Source organism: Cynocephalus volans, chromosome 2 (assembly GCF_027409185.1).
Source record: "Cynocephalus volans isolate mCynVol1 chromosome 2, mCynVol1.pri, whole genome shotgun sequence".
Taxonomy (NCBI): Eukaryota; Metazoa; Chordata; class Mammalia; order Dermoptera; family Cynocephalidae; genus Cynocephalus; species Cynocephalus volans.
The window spans coordinates 101,227,637-101,252,027 of NC_084461.1; the positions used below are offsets into that span (position 1 = coordinate 101,227,637).

The following is a 24,391-nucleotide window of genomic DNA, read 5'->3' on the forward strand; positions in this document are numbered from 1 at the left end:
AAAAATGATTTTTTCTCTCTCTTGCTCTCTCTCTTTCTCTATGCACACACATGCACACATACAGATGCTATTGCTTCTGTTTTTCTGGAGAACACTGACTAACACAGGGAAGAAGGCAGGGGGAGGTTGACTATGATGCTTTTATTTGTTCACTTGTTTCCCATGTATTACAACCTAGAGCATTTTATATATAAGCATCCAATTAAGTGGATTATGTTGAAATAATGGGGTGTGACCACAAAAATCTTTTGTGCCACACAAAGGTTCACCTTACTGCAAAACCAAATTTATTGATATAGTTATCACACACAAAGAAAGGTAAGACCAAAAAGCAAAGGTTACAAATCTTCTGACCTAATTTGTGAGAACAAATTCACTGGCAGTAGTGTGCCATCTAGCAAATATTTTCAAAAAGATAGACACATGGTCCGTTGCTTCGAGGTAAAGGTAGTAGTTTTAACAGTGAGGGAGACCAATGGAACAGAATGGAGAACCCAGAAATACATTTACAAAACAAAACAATAAGGGAGAAAGTAACAGCTGGGACTGGCCCACTAGCTCAGTTGGTTAGAGCACAGCCTTGTAACACCAAGGTCAAGCATTCAGATATCCGAATTGGCCAGCTGCCAAAAAAAAAGTAGCAGCTAAATCGTGTTACAGAAAGAGAATCTGAAAGAAAATTTTTGAAAATTATTTTTGTTATTAAAAGTAACTAAAAAGTTACCTATAAAAACTTCATATCTATATTCTTAGGTTAGAAATAGGATGTTTAGAATGCAGTATCTTTCAATTAGTTTGCAGGAACAACTGGCTGTGTATAGCTCAGTTTCTTTTTTTTTTTTTTTAAATGGATCTATTTATTTTATATTTAAGTTCATGAGTCACACCCACATTATAACGCTGGCAAACATTCTGAATGGACAGAGCAAAAAGCAGAAAAGGGCTACCTCCATAGGAGTATCTGTCTATAGACCCATCTTTATTGTCCAACCCCAAACAGAAATGTGTGACCCAGCACCCTTGGGGAAAATTAACCTTTGATTCAAAGAGATGTTGTTCAATGATGATTATTAGTCAGAGCCTCACACCATCAGCCTACTAGGAAGTCTGAGCAGGAAAGACAGCCAGCCAGAAGCACAGCACTTTCCTCCCTCACCAGGAAGCAACTCCAAGCAAGAGATGAGTGACTCGGTACCACAGGAGAAAGGTAATTCAGCCATTGTGTTTTCATGATTGCGAGGAACCTTCATTCACTCACAGAATCCTTTAAGCATCACAGGTGCCTGGAACCAAACGTAATCCTCCCGAGCTGTGGTTTGGATGGAAGGTCTGCCACAGGACAGGGTCACAGTCAGTTTTTGGCCCTGGCTGGGCACTCAGTAGTTGAGCTCAGGTCAAAACCAATCTTCACAGTCGTGGTGCCCCTGTGCCATGACAATGGTACCCATGAGCAGAGGAGGAGCAGCTCACCCAAGGCGTCAGCCATGGAAATGGCTCAGGAGAGATGGCGTGAACAAGCTGCTGTGCTCAGGCTCTGGTCCACGCTGTTGAGGGCCAGCAGGGAGAAGTCAAGTTCACAGAATGCTGTGGGGCATTGCTGTCAAGAAGGATCAGCACTAGTGGTACTAGTATCTGGGCAAAGAGGCCCTCTAGGTAGCTGAGGACACTTTCCAGTTCTGCCAGGGCTTGCTGGTATTTTCTGCTGCTTGCCTCAGTGGTGGATCGATGTTTCTTATTCACCGTGTCCTCTGACTAGAGAGAAGGTTTTTGGTAAAACCTTTGGAGGTTAAATTAAAGGCTTAGTTGCTTCTATCATTAAAACAATTATGAAGGATGCTGAGAAAATAAAGACAAGTAATAAAACTGAAAATTGCATGCCAATCAGAGGTAATAAATGACAGTGGCACAACATTCTAAGAAGGACTATGTGAGACTTTTATGACTCCATTTATTATGTTGAATTGGTGGTTTTATTTTCATGAATACATTCATAATGTGAAGAGGGATTCCCTTGGAGAGAGGTATGAGTAGTATGCATAGGTATTAGAAACCCATTTAGCTAACTTAAAAGGAGAATTTCTATACAAAACCCTTTAAAAAATGTTTTTTATTCATCAGATCATGTCTAGCTTATAAGGGAATGCTCACGGAATGGAAAAAGTAGGGCAGGATTCCAACAGATTAAACCTGGCTAGATGTTGAAGTGTCATTAAAATGAAGTTTGTTTGTTTTTAATTAGAAATATAACAATGCAGGGGCCGAGCCCGTGGCGCACTTGGTAGAGTGCTGCGCTGGGAGTGCGGCAACGCTCCCACCGCGGGTTCGGATCCTATATTAGGACTGATCAGTGCACTCACTGGCTGAGTGCCGGTCACGAAAAAACGACAAAAAAAAAAAAAAAAAAAAAAAAGAAATATAACAATGCAGGAATTCCCCAATTGTAATATGCAATGTTCTGCTCTGGAAGAGTTCCAGGAGACAATAGGAAAGAATGGTCATTCTCTGCCACGTAGTATTTATGATATATTCATGCACAAATTAGGTCAAAGTCTTTTTGAGTATGTTCATATTCCTGCTGGGATTATTTCTTGAGAAAAATGAGTTGCATGTACTTATTGTCAATTTTGTTCCAAATTTATTGTGATTATGTTTTAAAGAACGAACTCTTAGGCAAGCGAAATGCACACATGAAAATGTGATGTGGGGAAAAGAACACAAACTTTGAAGTCAAAGCAATATGGATTGAAATTCCAGCTTCACCACTTAGCTGCTATGTAATCTTGGGCAAGTTACTTAACTCCTCTGAATCTAGGTTAACTCATGGTGATAAAACTACTAATCTCATTGTTTTGTTTTGTTTTTTAATGAGATAACGTATATCTAATTGGCTGATAGAATTTATGGCCTCCTCACTTCATCTGAAATTTTAACCTCTAAACATGACACATCCTTCTATGCTTCTGTCAGCAGTTCTTATGACATTTATCATTTACTTTGTTTATTGTCCATCTCTTTGACTGGATTTAATGTGAAATGGTGCAGCCACTTTGAAAAACAGTTTGGCACTTCCACAAATAGTTAAATGTAGAGTTACTTTATGACCCAGCAATTCCACTCCTAGGTATATACTCAAGAGAATTCAAAACACGTGTCCACACAAAAACGTGTACACAAAAGTTTATCACAGCATTATTCACACTAGCCAAAAATGGAAACAATCCAAATGTCCATCAACTGATGAATGAATAAGCAAAACATTTCATATCTATACAACAGAATATTTATTATTCAGCTATAAAAGGAAATGAAGTATGATTACATGCTGAAATATGGATGAAAACATAATGCTAAGTGAAATAAACCAGTTAGAGAAGACCACATATTATATGATTCCATTTATACAAAATATCCAGAATAGGAAAACCCATAGAGACAAGAAGGAGATTACTGGCTGTTTGGGTTGGTGGGGGCAAGGGCAATGAGTGATAGGGAGTTGATAGATAAAGGGTACCAGGTTTCTTTTGAGGTGATGAAAATGTTCTGGAATAGACAGTGGTGATGGTTGCACATATCTGTGAATATACTAAAAATCATTTTAAAGGTTGAACTGTATGGTATGTGAAATATCTCAATAAGGAAAGCTATATGCTCTCTGGATGGTTTTATTACAGTGTGAAAGGTTAAAATGTACATGTTCTTTTCTGTATGACTTGGATTTTCATTACTCCTGAAAAAGCCTAATTGATTTTTTTTTTTTTTTTTTTTTTTTTTTTTTTGTCGTTTTTTCGTGACCGGCACTCAGCCAGTGAGTGCACCGGTCAGTCCTATATAGGATCCGAACCCGCGGCGGGAGCGTCGCCGCGCTGCCAGCGCAGCACTCTACCAAGTGCGCCACGGGCTCGGCCCCTAATTGATTTTAACTTTATAGATTTCCTGATTGTTTAATAGGTAAGATAAGTTAGTTTTTCACAGAATATTTAAGGTCACAAAACTATAAACATATGTTTGACTAAATTGAATTGCTATAATTATTATCTTTTAAAAGAATTGTTTCTTATAAACTTCAAACACTGCTGCAAATAATTCTGACACAATTCTTACACTTTCTGAAAACTTTTAAATGCCATATGTCTAAATTTTAATACCAACAGCAATTTTGTTACTGTGTAATGTTCCAACATAAGTATAATTTTTAAGATTCTTAGAGGTTGGACTAACATTAGATTAACTTATGGATAAACTTTTGTCATCTGAAATCTTTGGTTATCTGGACACTTTCTAAGGGATTAACAGTTATAAAGCTAGAAATTACAAAAGTAGTGCAAATAAGTAATATGTATTTAATCTTTAAAGCTCCAATTATGATGATAAATTTGATGTAGTACATTCATAGTCTTATATAAATTAACGATACAGTTAATATATCTGAAAACTAAAATTAAAACTTAAAAAAATTTTATCTCACACATGTACGTGTGCATGTTTAAGCATATATAGAGTTATATCAGAATTGTGAAACTGAGAACTTTGTGGATAATAAAGAGGTAAAACTAACAATTCAGGGGAAAATGGTCCTTGAATATTCAGTCCACTGTTTTAAAACAACAACAACAAAATCATGTCTTCTTATTTGGTGGTTTTTACAGAGAACAGAACTTCCTTATCCCATAGAGAGAGAACTTCTTAAGAGGCTCCTAAATCTTTGTGGTTTTGTGTTGATTTCTTAATTCTTCTTTGACCAAAATGTCTTATTTCTGAAAAAATTCAAATTCTACAAATTATCACTTACTGCTGTGCTTAAGAATTATTTCTGATTATTTTAATATCTAAGACTTTAATTGTTTTTTGTCTTTAGACACCAATGACTTTTGTTTATATATATTAATACTATAGAATGTTTCTTTGACAATTGTTTTCAATATTGCTTTTCCCAAATCTAGTCTCCAAAGACTACATAATGAAATGTTAAGATGTTATTTTATCTAAGCTATCTTTGGGGTTTCCCAGGAGGCTTCTGTGACACACCAAAGATTTGTTCCCAACATTACAAAATGAATAATACTATCAACAATAAGAATATGTTTGTTTCATATTTTTAATTATCTGTACACATTATGAGAGCCATTTTGTTATCTATTTCACAGTATGGGGGAAAGAAAACCTTCTCAAATAGAAAAGAGACACTCAACCTCTCTAGTTTAATTACATTTAAATAAAATGTTATTGATATAAATATATTCTTATTTTCAGGATACTTATAAATCACATATATTAATAGAGGATTCCAGTTTTCTTTATTCTAATAATTCTGTCTTATATACTATCAGAGCCATTCCATTTTGTCATCAATAAACGGTTTCTGCTTTTCCCTTCCACTTGCCTAAAGGCTCATGCTACAAGCCACAGATCTGAAAAAAAAACTCAAAAGATCTTCAACAAAGAATTATTGACTATTTGACTTCACAGGAAAATAATCTTGGAGATCTAAACTTGCCAAAACAAAGCTGGCATCATTATTACAAAGACAGCTGACACCTGTCAGACTTCATAAAGTCTGAGTTAGAACTTCTACAATTCTTACTTCCAGAAGTGGTCAACCTTATGGAAATAGACTCTTAAGCTAAGATTAACAAAACAAGAATTAGTTGCCTAGAGCTATTTAATTATGGTGACCATTTTATTTATAATGGGCATATTAAAACTTAGTTTTTTTCTCTTAACACTTATTAATATCTTCAGGAACCATTTCCTACAGAACCCCTGGACTAATGATGTTGAAATCCCTTCCAAAGCTAATATTCTTTGAGCTGAGGTGAATAGTAACTCACTCTGTGATATTTATTAAGTGCCTCTGTGCACATGGTATTTTGCTAACTTGGATATAATTAGATCACCAGAAATATGATTTGTGCCTTTGATTGGCAACTGCACCCTACTACAATAACAATGTGTTGATACTAGTGATATTTCTAACATTAGTGTCACTCTCATTTCACTTCTAAATTGCATCTAAAAAATATTGACCACTGTTGTTCGGAATATATGCTGATTTTTCCAACAGGAGTGGGTTTTTTAGAATTTATGAATGTACCCTATTAGTTTGTTCTGCTGTTTTTAGCAAGGGAACAGCGACAGTTAATTTTATGTCAACATGGCTTGGCTATAGCATCCAGTTATTATTCAAACAGTAGTTTAGGTGTTGCTGTGAAGGTATTTTATAGATGTGGTTAACATCTACAATCATTTGACTTTAGGTAGAGTAGGTCACCTCTTAAACTAGTTGAAGGCATTAAGAACAAAAACTGAGGTTTCCCAAGAAAAAGAAATTCTGCCTCAATACTGCAGCATCAAATACTTTCTGTTTCCAGCCTGCTTTCTTGCCCTACAAATCTCAGACTTCCCAGGCCCCACAATCATGTGTCAATTTCTCAAAAAAAAAAAAAATTCTTTATATCTGTCTCTACCTCTATATCTGTCTACCCTATTATTTTATTTCTCTGGAAGAACCCTGACTGATACAGGAATGGATTTGCATAGAAGTTGGCTAAGGTTAGGAGGATGGTCTGTGCCTGTAGAAAATAAGTTTTCACTGTGGAAAGTTAACTAAAGTCATTTAAGGACCAAATCCATTAACTTGACCTCATAGGACTACCATGTTGTACTATAAGGATCCAAAGTGATCGGCTCAGATCAAGACCTATTTTTTTAAATAAAACATTTTATTCTTTAGTTGAACTATATATGTGTGTGTGTTTGTGTGTGTATTTGTTTCAAGGTCAGAATACGAAAACTCAGAAGGGTCATGAGTTATCACAGTTATGCTCTCTTTGCCCCAATTGTTCAACTTAATGGTTAACTAGATAACTATTCCAGTGACAGATGAGGCTGTTTGATGTATCACCTGCCAAGGAGTGAAGCTTATTCTCTATATCAGATCTCTTTTCAAAGGCTGAATGCTCCAGATGTTTCAGCGAGGCAGAATTGGAAAAATGCATTAAAAAAAAATCATAACCATACATGAACACAACACAGTTTTGTCCTCTTGTGGAGACCACACATATTTCTGTTCCAACCACAGGCACCAGTTAAAATGCTATTTTTCTCTGTTCCAGTAGAAGAAGCATTTTTAAGTTCATATTCACGTGTATTTCAAAATATTTGTATAAGTAAGATTTACTTTAAAACTTTTTCTCATGACACTGTTATAAAGTTAGTTAATTCCACTAAATACATGCAGAAAAGGGGGTAACAAGAGTTTGAATGACTTTGCCAAGAACAGTTTCCAAAACTTAACAATAGATTTTTATTTCTCAAAGACTTCTTCCTACCCTGCAGATCAAGACTTCATTTGTAGCCTGTTGTTTTGTTTCTGTTATTTGCATTTAAAGTACTTCAGTGCAAACAATAAAGAAAAGGTTATGAGACAATTTGTATATCCATTTGCTATATGCCTTTCATCCATTCATTTTATACATCTTCGTGAGCATTTTGCAAAAAAAATCAGAAAAATGTGTTTCCTCCGTCATCTAGGATTTTGGTTCTGTTGCTTTGAACATCATCTGCTACACAAGATTCTCCATTTAGAAGACACTTTACCCTTCCCAGGATATCCAAGTGCTAAATGAAACATCCTATATACTCTCATAAAATCACCAAATCAAATTGTTACATGAATAAAAACACATTGCCCAACGACATAAATATAGCAATATTTATATTGCTATACATAGTCTTATGTGTATATATTTAGATAGAAAATATCTGGAAGGATACAGAAGAGTTACCAGTGGTTGTCTTGAGGGAAGATACTGAGATGAGGGGCTGAAGACACAAGGAGATTCCTTTCTAAATTTCATATAAAAAACAATTGGGGTGGGGGGCTGGCTGGTTAACTTAGTTGGTTAGAGTGCAGTGCTGATAGCACCAAGGTCAAGGGTTTGGATCCCCATACCAGCCAGCCACAAAGAAAAAAAACTGGGAGCTGAGGAGAGGAGGCAGGGAAAGACGGCCAGTTAGAGGTGGCTGGAGTGCATTCCTCCCGTAGGAAAGGACCAGACAACTAACAGACAGCTGCATATCAATGGGAGCACCTGTGGGAGAGCAAGGAGTACGACAGGAGACTGGCAAGATCCCTGCAGAGCACAAAAGCCCAGAATGGCAGCACAGAGAGGAGAGAGAGGCACATGGCCTTAGAGGCCTTTTCTCCACCACAGGAGGGACTTGCTGTTGTGGGGATAAGGTGGGCAGAAGGCCCACAGCAACCTCCATCCTCATCACAGAGCGCTGCAGTTCCTACTGCAGAAGAATTCCACAGCCCTTGCAAGCCTGTAGCCAAGTGTAGGGAGCTGCCCAGAAAATATGCACTGCATTGCTCCAGAACAGAAGCACATACTGTGCACTCCTCAACCGCCACCCTCATGACCCAAGCCAAGGCAATACACGCCATCTTGAAACCAGAGCCACTGCAAGAGCATGCCTTGCTCTAGGCGCCAGTAGGCATTTTGCTTCCCCAGCCTTAAGACTTTGCCTTCATCTCAGTGCACTCACATGAGAGGCTACAACACCCTGATTCCAGCAGCCCGAAGCTTGAGCCTAAGAGCGGCTGTGACTCCAGTCCTACATGCCTGAGAAGCCAACAGCAGTCCTGCTGAACTGATGCATCCCCACATCCCTGGCCAAAGATCAGACAGTCAGACCCATCTCTGGAAGACCACCCCTCTTCTTCCTTCTATCCCCCAATTTCCACCAGTCAGCTGAGTTCTGTGCACCTGAGCCTGCAACGCAGAAACATGCCCCTGAGCTGTCAGAACTGAAGTGCATCCATGCCCTCCCAGAGAAGCAGCCGGGCAGTTTCACCCCTTTTTCATGAAACAAATGAGACTGAAATACAACATACCAAAACCTATGGAATACAGCCATGACAGTATTAAGAGGAAAGTTGATATCAATAAACACCATATATATATATGTATAAATTTCAAATAAACCACCTAACAATGAACCTCAAGGAACTAGAATAGCAAGAAAAAGCCAAACCCCCAAATAAGAAGAAAGGAAATAATAAAAATCAGAGCAAAGATAAATAAAATTAAGACTAAAAGTACAACACAAAAAGATCAAACAAAAACTTGGTTTTTTGAAAAGATAAACAAAATTGACAAACCATTAGCTAGACTAACCAAGAAAAAAGAGAAAATATCCAAATAAATAAAACCAGAAATGTAAAAGGAAACATTACAACCAATACCACTGAAATATAAAGGATTATTAGAGACTATTATGAACAACTATATGCCAATAAATTTGAAAACCTAGAGGAAATGGATAAATTCCTGGACACATAAGACCTACCGAGACTGAACCAAGAAGAAATAGAAAACCTGAATAGTCCAGTAACAAGTAAGAAGATTGACTCAGTAATAAAACATCTCCCAACAAAGAAAAACCCAGAACCAGATGCCGTTACTGCTGAATTCTCCCAAACATTTAAAGAACTAACACCAATACTTCTTAAACTATTTACAAAAGTTTAAGTAAAGGGAATTCTTCCAAACTCATACCACAGGGCCAGCATTACCCAAATACCCAAACTAAGCAATGACACAACAGAAAAAGAGAGCTACAGGTCCTTATCTCTGATGAATATAAATGCAAAAATCCTCAATGAAATACTAGTAAACCAAGTCCAACACATATCAAAAAGATTATACACCATTATTAAGTGGGATTTATCCCAGAGATGCAAAGATGGTTCAACATACACAAATCAATAAATGTGATAGATATCATATTAACAGAACAAAAGAAAAAATGATATAATCATCTTGATAGATGCGGAAAAAAATTTTGAAAAAATTCAGCATAACTTTATGATAAAAAACAGTCAACAAATTAGGTATAGAAGGAAAGTATCTTAATACAAAAAAGGCTATATATGACAAACCCACAACTAACATCATACTGAACAGGGAAAAGGTGAAAGTTTTCCCTCTAAGAACTGAAACAAGACAAGGATACCCACTCTCTCCACTCTTCTTCAACACAGTACTGGAAGTCCTACCCAGAATGATTAGGCGAGAGAAATAAATAAAGGGCATCCAAATTGGAAAAGATGTTTGCAGATGATATGATTTTATATAGAGGGAAACCTAAAGGTGCTACCAAAAAACTCCTAGACCTGATAAACAAATTCAGTAAAGTTGCAGGATACAAAATCAACATACAAAAATCAGTAGCATTTCTATACACCAACAATGAACTAGAAGAAAAAGAAATCAAGAAAGTAATCTCACTTACAATAGCAACAACACAAATAAAATACGTAGGAATAATTTAACCAAGGTGAAAGATCTCTACAAGGAAAACTATAAAACATTGATTAAAGAAGACACAAAAAAATGGAAAGACATCTCATATTCATGGATCAGAAAAATCAGTATTCTTAAAATGACCATAATGCCCAAAGCAATCTACAGATTCAATGCAATCTCCATCAAACTACCAATGATATACTGCACAGAAATAGAAAAAGCATTCCTAACATTCATATAGAACAACAAAATACCCCGAATAGCCAAAGCAATCCTGAGCAAAAAGAACAAAGCAGGAGGCATCACACTCCTTGACTTCAAAATATACTACAAAGCTATAGTAATCAAAATAGTATGGTCCTCGCATAAAAAACAGACACATACACCAATGGAACAGAATAAAGAATCCAGAAATAAATCCACATACCTACAGCCAACTGATTTTCAACAAAGGACCCAAAAACATGTATTAAGGAAAAGACAATCTCTTCAATATGACGTACTGGGAAAATTGGAGGTCCATTTACAGAAGAATGAAACTAGACCCCTATCTCTCACCATATACAAAAATCAACTCAAAATGGATTAAAGACTTAAATGTAAGACCTGAAACTATAAAACTTCCTAAGTAAAACACAAGGGAAATGCTTCAGAACATAGGACTGGGCATAGATTTTATGAACAAGATTCAAAAGCACAGACGACAAAAGCAAAGATAAACAAATGGAATTATATCAAACTAAAAAGCTTCTGCACACAGCAAAAGAAACAATCAACAGAGTGAAGAGACAACCTGCTGAATGGGAGATAATATTTGCAAACTATTCATCCGGCCAGGTATTAATATCCAGCATATACTAGGAACTTAACTCAATAGTAAAAAACCAAATAATCCAGTTTTTAAATGAGCAAATGACCTGAATAGACATTTCTTTAAAAAAAACATACAAATGGCCAACAGGTATATTAAAAAATGCTCAACATCACTATTCATCAGAGAAATACTAATCAAAACCACAGTGAGATTATCATCTCACCCCATTTAGAATAGTTATTATCAAAGACAGAAAATAGTCCCATGTGAGGTTGCCAACTCCAAGTGGTGGCAATAAACCCAAGCACACAGCTGCGGGGCAGAGCAGACCCAGTCACTGCCAGGCTCTGGCAGCCCCAGCGCACCTAATTGGTGTGAATGGGGCACGAGGTCCCCCCTGGAAGCTCGCTCAGGTCAATTTTTCCATAACATTATGGAGAGAAAGGACTTTGAGACATGGCTTGACAGCATTTCTGTTACATTTCTTTCTCTGACAAACTTGGCAGAAAAATGAAACTCAGGATCACCTGATTAGTCTGAGTGGGGCAGTCCAGCTCAGGCATCTCTCCAATAACCTGGAGACTCTCCTCAAGCTGGACTTGCTCAAACTCCTTCCCCTGGAGCTCAGTTTTTACCTGTTAAAATGCTCCATCCTCAGACTTTACCCACATGCTGCCTCGTCTGTAGACAGTGGAATAAGGTGATAAGTGCATGTACAGATATGTGGCAGACTACGTGTGAAAATCGGGGCTGGTAGATGGATGGTTCTGTTCAGGACATTTGCACTGGAAGGTTATATTGAGAATGAAGCAACTAGAAGGCCATGAAGTCTTTGAGACCTCATCATTAATTAGACACAGTGCCAGTGTGTATGCACTGTATTACAAAGATGGGCTTCTCTCTACTAGGTCAGATGACTTGTCTGCAAAGTTGTGGGATGTGAGCACAGGGCAGTGTATTTATGGCAGCCAGACCCACACTTGTACAGGAGTGAGGTCTGATGAGCAGAAGCTTGTGACAGGCACGTTTGACAACACTGTCACCTGCTGGGAATAGAGTTCCAGAGCCAGTACCCAGCACTTTTGGGGTCGCACAGGGGTGGTAGTTAGCGTGGACTACAATGATGAACCAGGTATTTTGGTGAGTGGCTCTGCAGACTTCACCATGAAAGTATGGGTTTTATCTGCTGGGACATGCCTGCACACACTCACCAGGCACACAGAATGAGTCACCAAGGTGGTTTTGCTGAAGTGCAAAGTCAAGTCTCTCTTCACAGTCCCAGAGACTACATCCTCTCAAGCGTGGATGAATACAGGATCAAGATTTGTCCAACTGGGAGAGAAATCAACTGTAAGTGCTGAAAGACATTGTCTGTCTCTGAGGATGGAAGTGTCCACCTGCAGCCAAGACTTCATTTTGATGGCAAATATATAGTTCAGCACTAGGTCTCTACCAGTGGGTCTTTGCCAGTTGTGATATTCTCAGGGTCATCAAGACTAATTGGCCTTGCTTGGCTTTGGAGATATCTTTGCCCTGCTGTTTGATGACCACTACCTGTACATCATTGACTTGTGGACAGGGAGCCGGATTAGCCAGTGTCCTCGGCCAGAGTACAGGGAATCAAAGAAAGGCTCAAGCTTCCTGACAGGCAAAGCATCTTGGCTGAATGGACTGGATGGGCACAATGACATGGGCTTGATCTTTGCCACCAGCATACTTGCCCACAGTATTCACCTGGTGTTGTGGAGGGAACACAGCTGATGCTATGATCCACCACCCCTGACTGACTTTGGATGCTGGTCTGCAGGTTTTGGGTGTGACCTCCATGACAGCCAATTGCATGAACCAAAGTTCCTTAAAAATGGAACCTCATGGTATCATCATGCAATGCATAATTATTTATCTGTGTTTGCCAGGGGGCCAGGGCTTGGGGCAGGGGAGGGCCTCTATTGACATACAACACAGCATGCTGATGGGGTACACCATCGACTTCATTTGTACTCAGTTATGTTAGTCAATAGAAGAGGATGGATTTGGGGTTCATCTTTCCTGAGTGGAATATTGGTTTTAAGTAAAGAAAGTTAAATGATTAATTAATCTGCTAATTGGTTGCCTATAAAATCACATTCAGTCTGTTACTAAAGCTTTTTACCACAGCCTTTTTTTCTTTGGAAGTTAAAGCAAAGGTGCTATGATGTTACAGCAGCTTCTCTCACATGGGGCTTAGCTGTTATAATAGCCTGTGTTAGTCATAAACTTTCCATTAAATACCAAAAAAAGAAAAAGTAAAGAAAATAACAAATGCCGGTAAGGATGTGGTGAAAGGGGAACTCTTATACATGGGTGGTGGAAATGTAAATGAGTACAGGTGTTATAGAAAACAGTATGGAGGTTTCTCAAAAAACTACAGATAGAACTACCATATAATCTGCAATCCCACTGCTGGGTAAATATCCAAAGGAATAGAAATCAACATACAGAAGGGATACCTTCACTCCCTTGTTTATCTCAGTTCTATTCACAATAGCCAAGATATGGAACCAACCTAAATGTCCACTGATGGATGATCAGGATAAAGAAAATGTGGTATATATACACAATGGAATACTATTCAGCCATAAAAAAAAAAAAAAAAAAGCATGAAATTCTGCCATTCAAAGCAACATGGATGAGCTTGGAGAAAATTATGTTACGTGAAATAAGCCAGGTATGGAAAGAGAAATACTACATGTTCTCACTCATGTGTGGAAGTTAAAAAAGTTGATCTCATAGAAGTAGAGAGTAGAATCATGGTTATTAGAGACTGATGGTAAGGGTGATCATCAATTGATACAAAATTGTAGCTAGTTAGGAAGAATAAGATCTAGTGTTCTATAGCAATATAGGTAGACTACAGTCACCAGCAAATTACTATATAACTTCAAGTAGCTAATTGCGAGGATGCTGACTGTTCTGAACACAAACAGGTGACAAATGCTTGAGGTGATGGATATGCTCAATACCCTGATATGACCATTGCACACTGTATAAATGTACCCAAGTATCATATTACACTTCATAAATATAAACAATTATTATGGGTCCATTAAAAATTAAGTTAAAAAGAAAAAAGATTAATTCAATGCTATTAATGAAGTCATATGGGTTTCTGGCTTTAAATTTGAAAAAAAATTATGTGGTAACTAATTAATACTCTTCAAAAGTGTCAAGGTAATGAAAGATAAGGAAAGACCAAGGTACTGTTACAGATTGGAGGAGACTAAGGAGAAATAACAACTAAATGTAAAATGGTATCCTGTATTGATACTGGAAAAGAGAAAGGACATTAGTGCAAAAATGCATCTGTGTTAATTTCTTAGTTTTGATAAGTGTACCATGGTTACACATGATGTTTGAAACCAGATAAATGGTATAAGGGAATTCTTTGAACTCTTCTCTAAGTATAAACTTAACCTTCTTATTTTAAAAAAGGGGGCACTTTTTAAAAATGCACATTTCCAGATCCCACCTCAAGCTCATTGAATCAGATAAGAGTGTGGAAATCTGCATAAGCTCACAGGTAATTCAGTTGCCAGTTAAAGTTTGAGTCCCTATCCCATATACAGTACTTTGAAAATGTTTAAAAATTAAGAATCACATTTAGGGAAAATGAACAAAAATGTATTTATATATTACATATATAATTAAAAAGAATATGAGAACAACCTAAGTCAGTGGCTCTCAACTTTGTCAGGATGTTATAATCACCTGGGTAATTTTTAAAAACCCCAATGCCCAGGGTACACCCAAGATCAATTGCATCTTAAATACTAGGTTTGGAACGGAGGTATTAGTAGTCTTAAAAGTTCCCCCAGGTGATTGGAATATGTAGTCAAAGGTGATTACCACTTTTTGTTTGTACAGAGCCTCAAGGTTAGCCATAGAAGAGAGCTTAGGGTCTTCTAAGGTCTTTCCTGAATATGCAGGCAGTCCCTTCACATACATGTGGTCTTCTACAGTCTCAGGAATGTGACAGACTTTTCAAAGACTCCTATGTACATTTCATTCCCCATCTTTTCCTTTTAAGCTTTTTGGTCAGCTTTGTCATTACCCCAATTGTATCACTACCTCAGGCAGCTGAGATGTTTAACAATTGCTGCTGATTGTTTTCAGCAATTGTCTCCAGAGAAAAGGGTGTTCACACTGAGAGAGCTCTCATTCAGATCAGTTAAAGTCCAGCCTTACCAGAAAGACTAAACAATGACAATTATCTGGGATGCTCTGGGGGAACTCCAAACTAGATCTGTCCTCTCCAGTTGCTGCTAGAATGCCGATTTTCACTGTGATTGCAGGACTGTTAGTTTTAAGGTTAATTCAGAGCCAGGAAGAGAGGTATGGGAAGAGGTCAAGTTAAAACACCAGAAAGCAAGGGGTTGGATGGTTAGCTTAGCTGGTTAGAACACAGTGTTATAAAACACCAGAAGTCTAACTGTTCTTACCAAACTTCAACCACTTTTCTTGAATAAGTACTCCTCGGGTTGTTATAAGCCGTTGGTTAATTTCCAGAGTTCTGAAAAAGTTGATTTTGACAATTTTTGCTAGTGTTTCTGCTGATTTTTTTATGAAGGAGCAGATTTTCAGATGTTTTTACTCACTGTGGCCACTGACATAACCTCTAAGCAGCACAGTCTTACAGAGCATGACATTGCCAAGTTTTGATACAATTTTCCATGGTATTAGCTTAATTTTTGGTGAAAGAAATTGAGTACTTTCTTCTTTCCCAGTAGTTTCTTTTTTAACTGCCAAGTACGATAACACATTCATGTTTCCAGAGGCATATGCAGGTCAGAGAACTATAAAGTGTATATGCACACATAAATGCATGGCCAACAGTGATTCCCTTCTGAGCAAGAGAGTGGGAGTTTAGAGCAAGAAAAACTTTTTTTCTTCTCACATTTAGTATATATACTTCAGTGTTTAGAAAAAATTCAGAGACTGTGGATTAGTGTGTTACTTGAATAATTAAAACTCCATGAGGTTCAGGGGCTTTGATCATTATAGTTTCTGGAATTCCATAGGAAGCCCAGAAAACCTCCCCACAAAGGACAATAGCCTCTCTTTGTTAAAGGCTGGCTGATTCACAGAAATTCTTTTCTTGAATTCATTAACATTTAGAGTTAATGAAGAGAAAATCAGAGGGAGGGAAGACATTAAAGTTAGGGGTGCTTTAAGCAGTTTCTCAACCTGTGGTACATGGACTCCCAAGGAGGTCTGTGGGTAGAATTCAGGGACATGAATGTAAATGGGAATAATTGTATTTTTATTTTCACTGATCTCTGTCTGAAATACAGAATTTCCTTCAATTAAGAATATAGATAACAAACCACAGTAATAAGCAACCATGTCTTTTGTCTCCAATAGAAATCACAGATGTATTCATATCTGTTATAGTTACAGATATCTCAAATACTGTTTCTGCTCATTACAACTTTGAAATTATAGTAAGGAGTAGACTTGCTGCTAGATCTTAATTAATGCATTAATAAAGAAGCATATGGATTACTAAATAACATATTTGATTTAATATTTAGTTAACTGTATTTGTAAATAATTGTGTTTCTTTATAGTCCTATACATGGTGTTTTAAAAATACACTTAAAACATTATTCTTAGAAGGGGTCTGTAGGCATCACCAGATTTCCACAGAGGTTCATGGCATAAAGTAAGTTAAGAATCTCTTCTTTAGAGAAAAACAAAACTAAATAATTCTTTAACAATAAAAAGCAATCATGTTCTTTTACTCATATTAAAAGAAAAGAAATTTACAGATGTGTAAATCTCCATATGCCAAAGACGTCTTTTACTTTTTACAGAGAACCAGCACAAAGGAAATACCATTACCACAGTCATCTGGAGATAAACTACCTTCCCCGTAGTTCTAGAAAGATTTTTTGTTTAGGAAGAACACCTAAGCAAAAACTAACTTGCACAATAGATGATATTTTTCCTTTTAATCAAGCAAGCAGTACTTGACAAAGTCCTTTCAAATGATGGAAAAGATATTTTGGAATTTCAACTGGATTTTTCCAAACAACAGACCCAAATGCCATCTTACCTTTCTGAATCTTGAAAAGAGGAAACAGAATCATATAGCCGAACAAAGTGAAGTGACATGTACATGGATTCAGTTTAGGAATTCAAGATTATTGTCTGGAATCACCTTATTGAGGCTTATGGCCATTTATAGATCAAATCAAAGATCTTAGGAAGGACAATGCCATAGGATGGGACAGTAAGTCATTTGCAGTGGTCTGTGTCAATACATTCCAGTGTGCCCTTTGACCTTAAAACATTCATGGAAGGATGGCAGTGAAGGAGATGAAGGACAACAGAATTCGGTGAGGGGAGATTAGCAGAGGTTGGGGATGGGGAAAGTTTGCAATGTCTCCTGATGCCCTCAGTGTCCACAGAGCACATTGTGTAATCACTTTGCTGGCCCCTCAGCGGGACATGTGCTCTGTCCTCATGCCGAGTTGCATAAGTAGAGATTTCAATGTTTTTTTAATTTATCTTATCAATGAGGATGCTGTTTCTGATGGTAAGGACATCAGGCCCCTTTGTCTGGACTTACAGGCTAGAGAAACATCATTTACCCTCCTCTCCTCTCCCTTGCTTCTCAGTGGTCTGAGTTTGCAGCAAGTTGCAGGGCATTCCAGGTTATCATAGGAGGGCAGGTAAGTCTCATCTGAGAACAAAAATGAGAAGGAGCAGGATAGAGGACCATCAGGGGTCAGGTATTCAATAGTATGACACCCAGTGGCAGATGTGCTATTTTGTGGTTTGTCTCTTTCTGATCATCCTAGCTCCATCAGCCATATTTATCAATAAACAAAAAGCAAACTACCAAACATACTCAAAGTGTAGTCCATGGACAGGAGGTATTATCTGGGAGCTTGTGAGATACACAGATTCTCATATCCCAACCCAGACCTACTAACTCAGAATCCCTAGGGGTGGGACCCAGGAATCTGTGTTTTAATAAGCCTTCCAGCTGATTCTTAAGTACACCTAGACAACCCTCTACAGGCTGCTCTTCTCAGGGAGAAGGATGTCACTGTGTCACTGGGCAGCAGCAATGTGATATGGTTGCTCATTAAGTGGCAAACGCCTCACTTAATGAAGGGCAGCAAAGCCATGATCTCATCGCACATAGACCACGGAGGTAAAAAGCATTAGTTTTTCCTTAATTTTGCCCTGCTAAATCCATGTCAATAATTTTGTAAAACATTACACACCTCCACTTTGACTAATTGTTTTGAAATTCTAGGCAGGAGGAGAGATTGAGTCGTTGAGAGTTAAGGCAGAACAAGTTGTTCAAGGAGTTGGAACTCTTTTTCTGGTTTTTCCACTGACTTGCTATAAATATGTTGAGAACAGGGACTGGGTCTTACTCATGCTTTCATGAGTATTACCAGCACCTGGCTCAAGGCCTGCTTCATTACAGCTGCTCAATAAATGTTTGAAAAAATGAGTAAATGAATAATAAATGAATGAATGAATGAAATGAAATGGTTTTGTCTTTACCTCCATGTCTTAGTTTTATATCACTGCAAAACAAATGACCATTAACATAGTGGCTTGAACAACAAAGATGTAATCCTATAGTTCTCTATGTCAGAAGTCCAACACGGGTTTTACTGGGCTAAGATCAAAGTGTCAGCAGGGCTACATTTCTTTCTGGAGGCTCTAGGAGACAATCCATTTCCTTGCTTGTACAAGTTGTTGGTAGAATTCAGCTCCCTATGGTTGCAGGGCTGAGACCCCCATTTCCTTGCTGGATGTCAGCTGAGGGCCTCACCCAGGTTATAGAGGTTGCCTGCCTTCCTTGGCTCATGGTTGCCTTCTTCCATCTTCAAAGCCATCAATAGGGGGTTGAGTATCTCTCAGGCATTGAATCTCTCCTCTCTCTTATCCTGCTATATCTCCCTAACTAACTTCTCTTTCTCTTCCACTTTTTTTTTTTATGTCTTTTTTCGTGACCAGCAAGGGGATCACAACCCTTGGTGACACCTGCACCGCACTCAGCCAGTGAGTGCACCGGCCATTCCTATATAGGATCCGAACCCGTGGTGGGAGTGCTGCTGCGCTCCCAGCACTGCACTCTCTCGAGTGCACCATGGGGTCGGCCCTCTCTTCCACTTTTAAGGGTTAGATGTGGCTTACTCATATAATCTGGATAATCTCCTTATATCAAGGTTTATAATCTTCATTACATCTGTAAAGTCTCTTTTGCCATGTAAGGTGACATATTCACAGCCTCTGGAAATTAGGACATGGATATATTTGGTGGGCCATTATTCTGCCTTTGGTACTCTATTGCATGAAGTATACTAAAAACATCTGAGTCCTAGAAATTTGATGGGGAACAGGTATGATGCTCTTGTAGAATGCATTAGCGAAGGTATCGACCCCCAGAACTAGCCCTTTGAGAGATGCTGAGTTTAGAGAAATTCGTCTGTACCTTTCACTTTTAAAACTCTCCTTCCTGTGCCCCCTCCCTCTTCTATACAGTGCTGGACCGCACCCAAGCTCTTAACCTTTCCTCCTCTTTCCTTTGCCTGCCTCCCAATCAAAGCATAATAGGAATAGTTCGTAATTATTGATCACTTTACTATATGCTGAGTATTTTCACACAAACCATCTCCTTAAATTATCATATTACCTCACCTAAATACTTGTATTGTCATTTTAGAGGAAGAGGAGGCTTATAAAGTATAAACAACTGACTCAAGATAGTGAACAGCAGAGCTCAGATCCTATCACAAGGTTCTCTTGTTCACCACTACACACCTTGCCTCTTCATGATGCCCCATTTTGAGGTTTCCTCCACTCCAAGAAATAAAGAGCAAACCTAATTCAGGCTTACATATTCACTAGCTGATATGCAAAGGGTCTTTCATAAGAAAATCTCAAGCCTTAAAGAACAACCCAGTGGTGAAAATCAAGGCACCTCATGGCAGGCCAGGAGAAAAAATCAAAATATCTGGTATTACTTGGTACACAAACATTTATAAAGGAGTTTAGGAGAGGGCACCAGAGAATTCTTTCTCATGTTTTCTATGCCAGAAAAACAAAGCACTAGTCAGCTGTACAGAGAAGTTAGGAAGAAAGTCTAGGGGAGAGCTCAAGAAATTTGTCATTGCTATCGACACAACATTTCAACAAAGTCTCTTGCTTTTAGATTGAAATTCTATTCCTCCTGGAATTACATCCAAATTGTTCAAAATGTGCGCTCAATCAATGTGGAAACTCAAAAATAGGAATAAGAACTGTTGGATTAGTTATTTTGCCCCTCTTTCGAATATTTAACCATTCTATGTCTTGTTTTGTTAATTAGCACTTAATGACTCATTATTTAGTAAATACATATTGAATATTGTGTTATTTGCTGACACCATGCAAGGTACAGAGGTAAAAAAAGGCATACAAAGTTCAACCACAAACTGAGACACACTCACAAGCAACCAATTCTAATACAATGTAAGCCATGCCCTAACATTGTTTTTTACCCTTATTCTGGGTGATACCTTAATCGGGAAGCCCCAAGGACACATGCACTTAATTCTGAATGGCTTGTCTGTTAGGAGGCTAAGTCTGGTCCCTAAGAGATTCATTAAACTGCTCATGCATGGCAGAGCAGTCCACCCCCCCTGTGCTCACTGGAATCTTTGCTCCATCGTGTTCCATCTGCGGAAAAGGAACTGTGTTCCAGGAGAACTGGGACCAGACTATAGACTCAGCACTTTGCTCCTGCTCACCACAGAAGGCTGTTGCACCTGTGAATTTCCCACTAGCTTTCCTGAAAGAAGAGCAGTCAAATCTAACTTTCCTATGAATCACACTTTTATCGAAGCTATAAATAAATATTATTACACCCTGTGTTTACCATGTATTTTACTATATATTTGTCATGAATAATAATCCAATGGCTATGGTAAATATTCACAGTTTAATTTCTTTGCATTAGCAGGACTGATCATGTAAAGATTATGATATAGATGGAGTTTGTCTTCACCCATGTCTTCTCTTTCAGCATTGATTGACTCCAAAGACACAAAAGGACATAGGCTGCTATTGGAGCCATCTTTTATATCTCCCATCTCCAGACCTCATCCATCTAGAACAGGCTTTTCCAGCATATGCCGTGTGGCTCTGGAATTTGTATTGCTGATTTTGAGCTCCCACTCCATAAAACTTCCTGTTCTGTTGACCTCTTCATTCAGAACTTAGCTCTCAGACAGATACATAATGAACCAGCCACAGGGCAGGGTCTATTTTATGCATATCTGTATTCCCAATGTCTAGGTCACTGTCTGTGCTGTATAACAAATGACAATACCACAAACCACATTAATAATAATAGCATACATTTACATAGTGTTTACAACATTCCAAAAAATTATTTACACAATTTATATACATTAACTCATTTCACCTTATGGCAACTATATGAGATAGGTGCTATTATTATACTCATTTTATAGATGAGGAAGTTTAATCTACTTGTTGAGTGAGTGAAAATTACTACATGTCATAACATGGACTGCCTGGAGATAATTCCTCACTTCAAAAGAATGATGACTTCAACAGTGGAAATTTGTGGTCTGTGGGCCATTTAAGAGGAAAGGTACTTGGAGGGGGTGGGGCTGGAGGATAAGTATTTGAAATCCCTTCAGTGACACAGTTCCCGACTTAGTATTTCAGGGATGTCTACTTGTCTACGGTCTTGCTTAAGACCATTCTACTCCATCATTTTTCTGGTTTTAAGGAGTTTCAAGAATTAGGGAGGTTGTAAACATGCTTGCCCAGGTCAGGGGGGCTCTGTGGAGAAGCAGGACTCTGCAAACCAAGGATCCTAAGGAATATATTAGAGATGAAGAGAGCAAGCAGCCTAACCAGTGACAGGAGCTGGTGGGGCAGTGGTGGGCCAGGTCACTCTCCTTGTCCATGGGGTCTCTGTTAGTTTTCTACAACACGTAAAAAATAACCACTATCATAGCAGCTTAAAACAACACCCATTTATTATCTCGCAGTTTCTGTGGATCAGGAGTGTAGAAATGGCTTATCTGAATAAGGCTGTAATAAAAATGTCAGCCAGCCTGTGTTCTCATCTGCAGGCTGGACTGATGAAGAATTCACTTCCAAACTCACTCAGGATGCTGGAAACATTCATTTCCTTGTAACTGCAGGACTGAAGGCCCCAGCTTCCTGCTGGATGTTGGCTGGCAGCTGCTTTCCAGAATGGCCACTTCTTCAAAGTCTGCCACGGAGTTTCTAGAGCAGGTCTACTAGCAAGATGGAATCTTAGATACCATAATATCATCATAGCAGTGACATTCCATCACTTTTGTTACTTTCTATTGCCCCACCTACACTCAAGTATCAGAAGATGGGATTCTCAGGGGTCATATTAGAGTTTTTTTGCCACAGTCTCTCAGTACCCTCTAGAAGGAGGTTCCAAGAGGTTAGGCAAACTGCATTCACCCATTCATGTGAATGGGTGACATCAGGGACCCTCTCTGACTTGTTCTTAGAGGTATACTGCATCTAGATCAGTGCTTCCTCCTCAAAATATGTCTATCCATGAATGAATGAGTGAATGACTAGTGTTATCATGTCTGTTGTAAAAAAAAAAAAAAGGAAATAAACATGATGGGCAGGAATAAGGCTAGAATATACATTTACCATTAATTTGATGTGTAAAGATGGCTCTTTGCTACTTTTTACTCCCAGTTAACTAGGACATTTTGTACTACAGAAGGTCGCAGGGAAAGAAGCTGTTTAGAAAATTGGGCCAGGAGATAAGGGAGGAGGGCAAAGGCTGTCTGTGAGGACACCTCTTCTGCTCTCAGGATGGCTTGGCACCCAGCTTCCAGGCTCTGGTCTCAGCAGAGAAGCTTTGGAAGATCTATAAAGATGTTAACAAGGGCACAAGTGCCTTTCTTTTTTGTAGTACTTTATAGTTTGCAAACCTCCCTCTGGTATAATTTTCTTTGAGTCTCAATCTCCAGGTAGCAACACTGGACACAAAGAGAAAGAGGGACCGAAACAAGAAGGGAAAATTTTAGTGTTGAAGTGGCCTCTAAGAGCCAACAAAAGACCAAAGCCAGATGTTGCCTGGACTGACTGAGCACTTGACTGTTCTCCCCAGGGCACTTCCTGACAGGGCCCATCACAATGTACTAAGTCGGACCCAGGTGGTGAGGCTGTGGACATGGAAGCATGCAACAGCAGGGACACAAGGACCAGAGCACAGTAGACTCCCAAGATGAGACCTTTGCCGTTAATTTAACACATGTAGAAACAAGACAGAACATGGTTGGAAAATGGCCACATGCTGGACAAATTTGACTTTTAAACCATGGTTGTTTGTGTGTCCATGTGCAAGTGTATGTGTACAGGGATAGATACAGGAATTAGGGAGGGCATGCCCAGCCTCACTTTCTATAAATAGTGTCATTACGAAGGACAGAAATAAGAGGAAAGAGAAAATATTGGGCTCTCCTGGAACAGAAATCCAAGGTGCGTGAGGGGAAGTACAGGGATCAGAACTTGAAGATTGCCTTCGGCCTCCCTTCATTAGATTTTCTAAACTTCAACTGTGTAGAAACTTTCAAAATGGGATAAAGGATCTATTCACAGGCTGAGCCTTCACAAAAATTTATGAATCAGAACATAAGGTATAACTAAGAGGTAGGCCCTGAAATTCAGCCAGGAAAAATCGTAAGAGGGAAGGATTTATTCCCAAGAAAACACAGTGCTCACAAAAAAACAGTGAGTAATCACTGCTGTGTGTCGACCCATGATTCTGAGCTGCTCTTTGTACTAAGGGTTTCTGATCTGCAGTTCTCATCTTCCATATCCCTGGAAGATCACACTTTGTCAGCAGCTCTAGGGACTGAGTGACCCACCATTTATCTGGAGGTCTGAATGCTCTCTTGCTCTTGTTCCTTTTCCTCTGTATCTGCGTCATGGCTGATGATGAGACATGTTATTTTTTTCTAACACTTCCCCTTTACTTCTGGATTGAAGGCCCCAAAACACTTTTCTCCTTCCATAAAATACACAAAAACCATCTTTCTGTCCCAACTACCCAAGTGGAAAGCCAAGGGGCACTTAGAACCTCCTCAAGCATTGGTTTATCTGGCCAATGTTTGTGATCATAAAGGATATGACAAAAAAGACATATCTAACTTTGAATGCACAGGGCTAGGAGAGCTTTTCTAAG

General features: G+C 38.6%; 2 pseudogenes; one reads left to right on the forward strand and one right to left on the reverse strand.

The window, feature by feature from the left end:
- Positions 1-1,250: 1,250 nt before the first annotated feature.
- Positions 1,251-8,446, reverse strand: LOC134370554 (MAD2L1-binding protein-like; annotated as a pseudogene).
- Positions 8,447-11,557: 3,111 nt separating this feature from the next.
- On the forward strand, positions 11,558-12,885 carry LOC134370555 (F-box/WD repeat-containing protein 2-like; annotated as a pseudogene).
- The last annotated feature ends 11,506 nt before the right edge of the window (positions 12,886-24,391 follow it).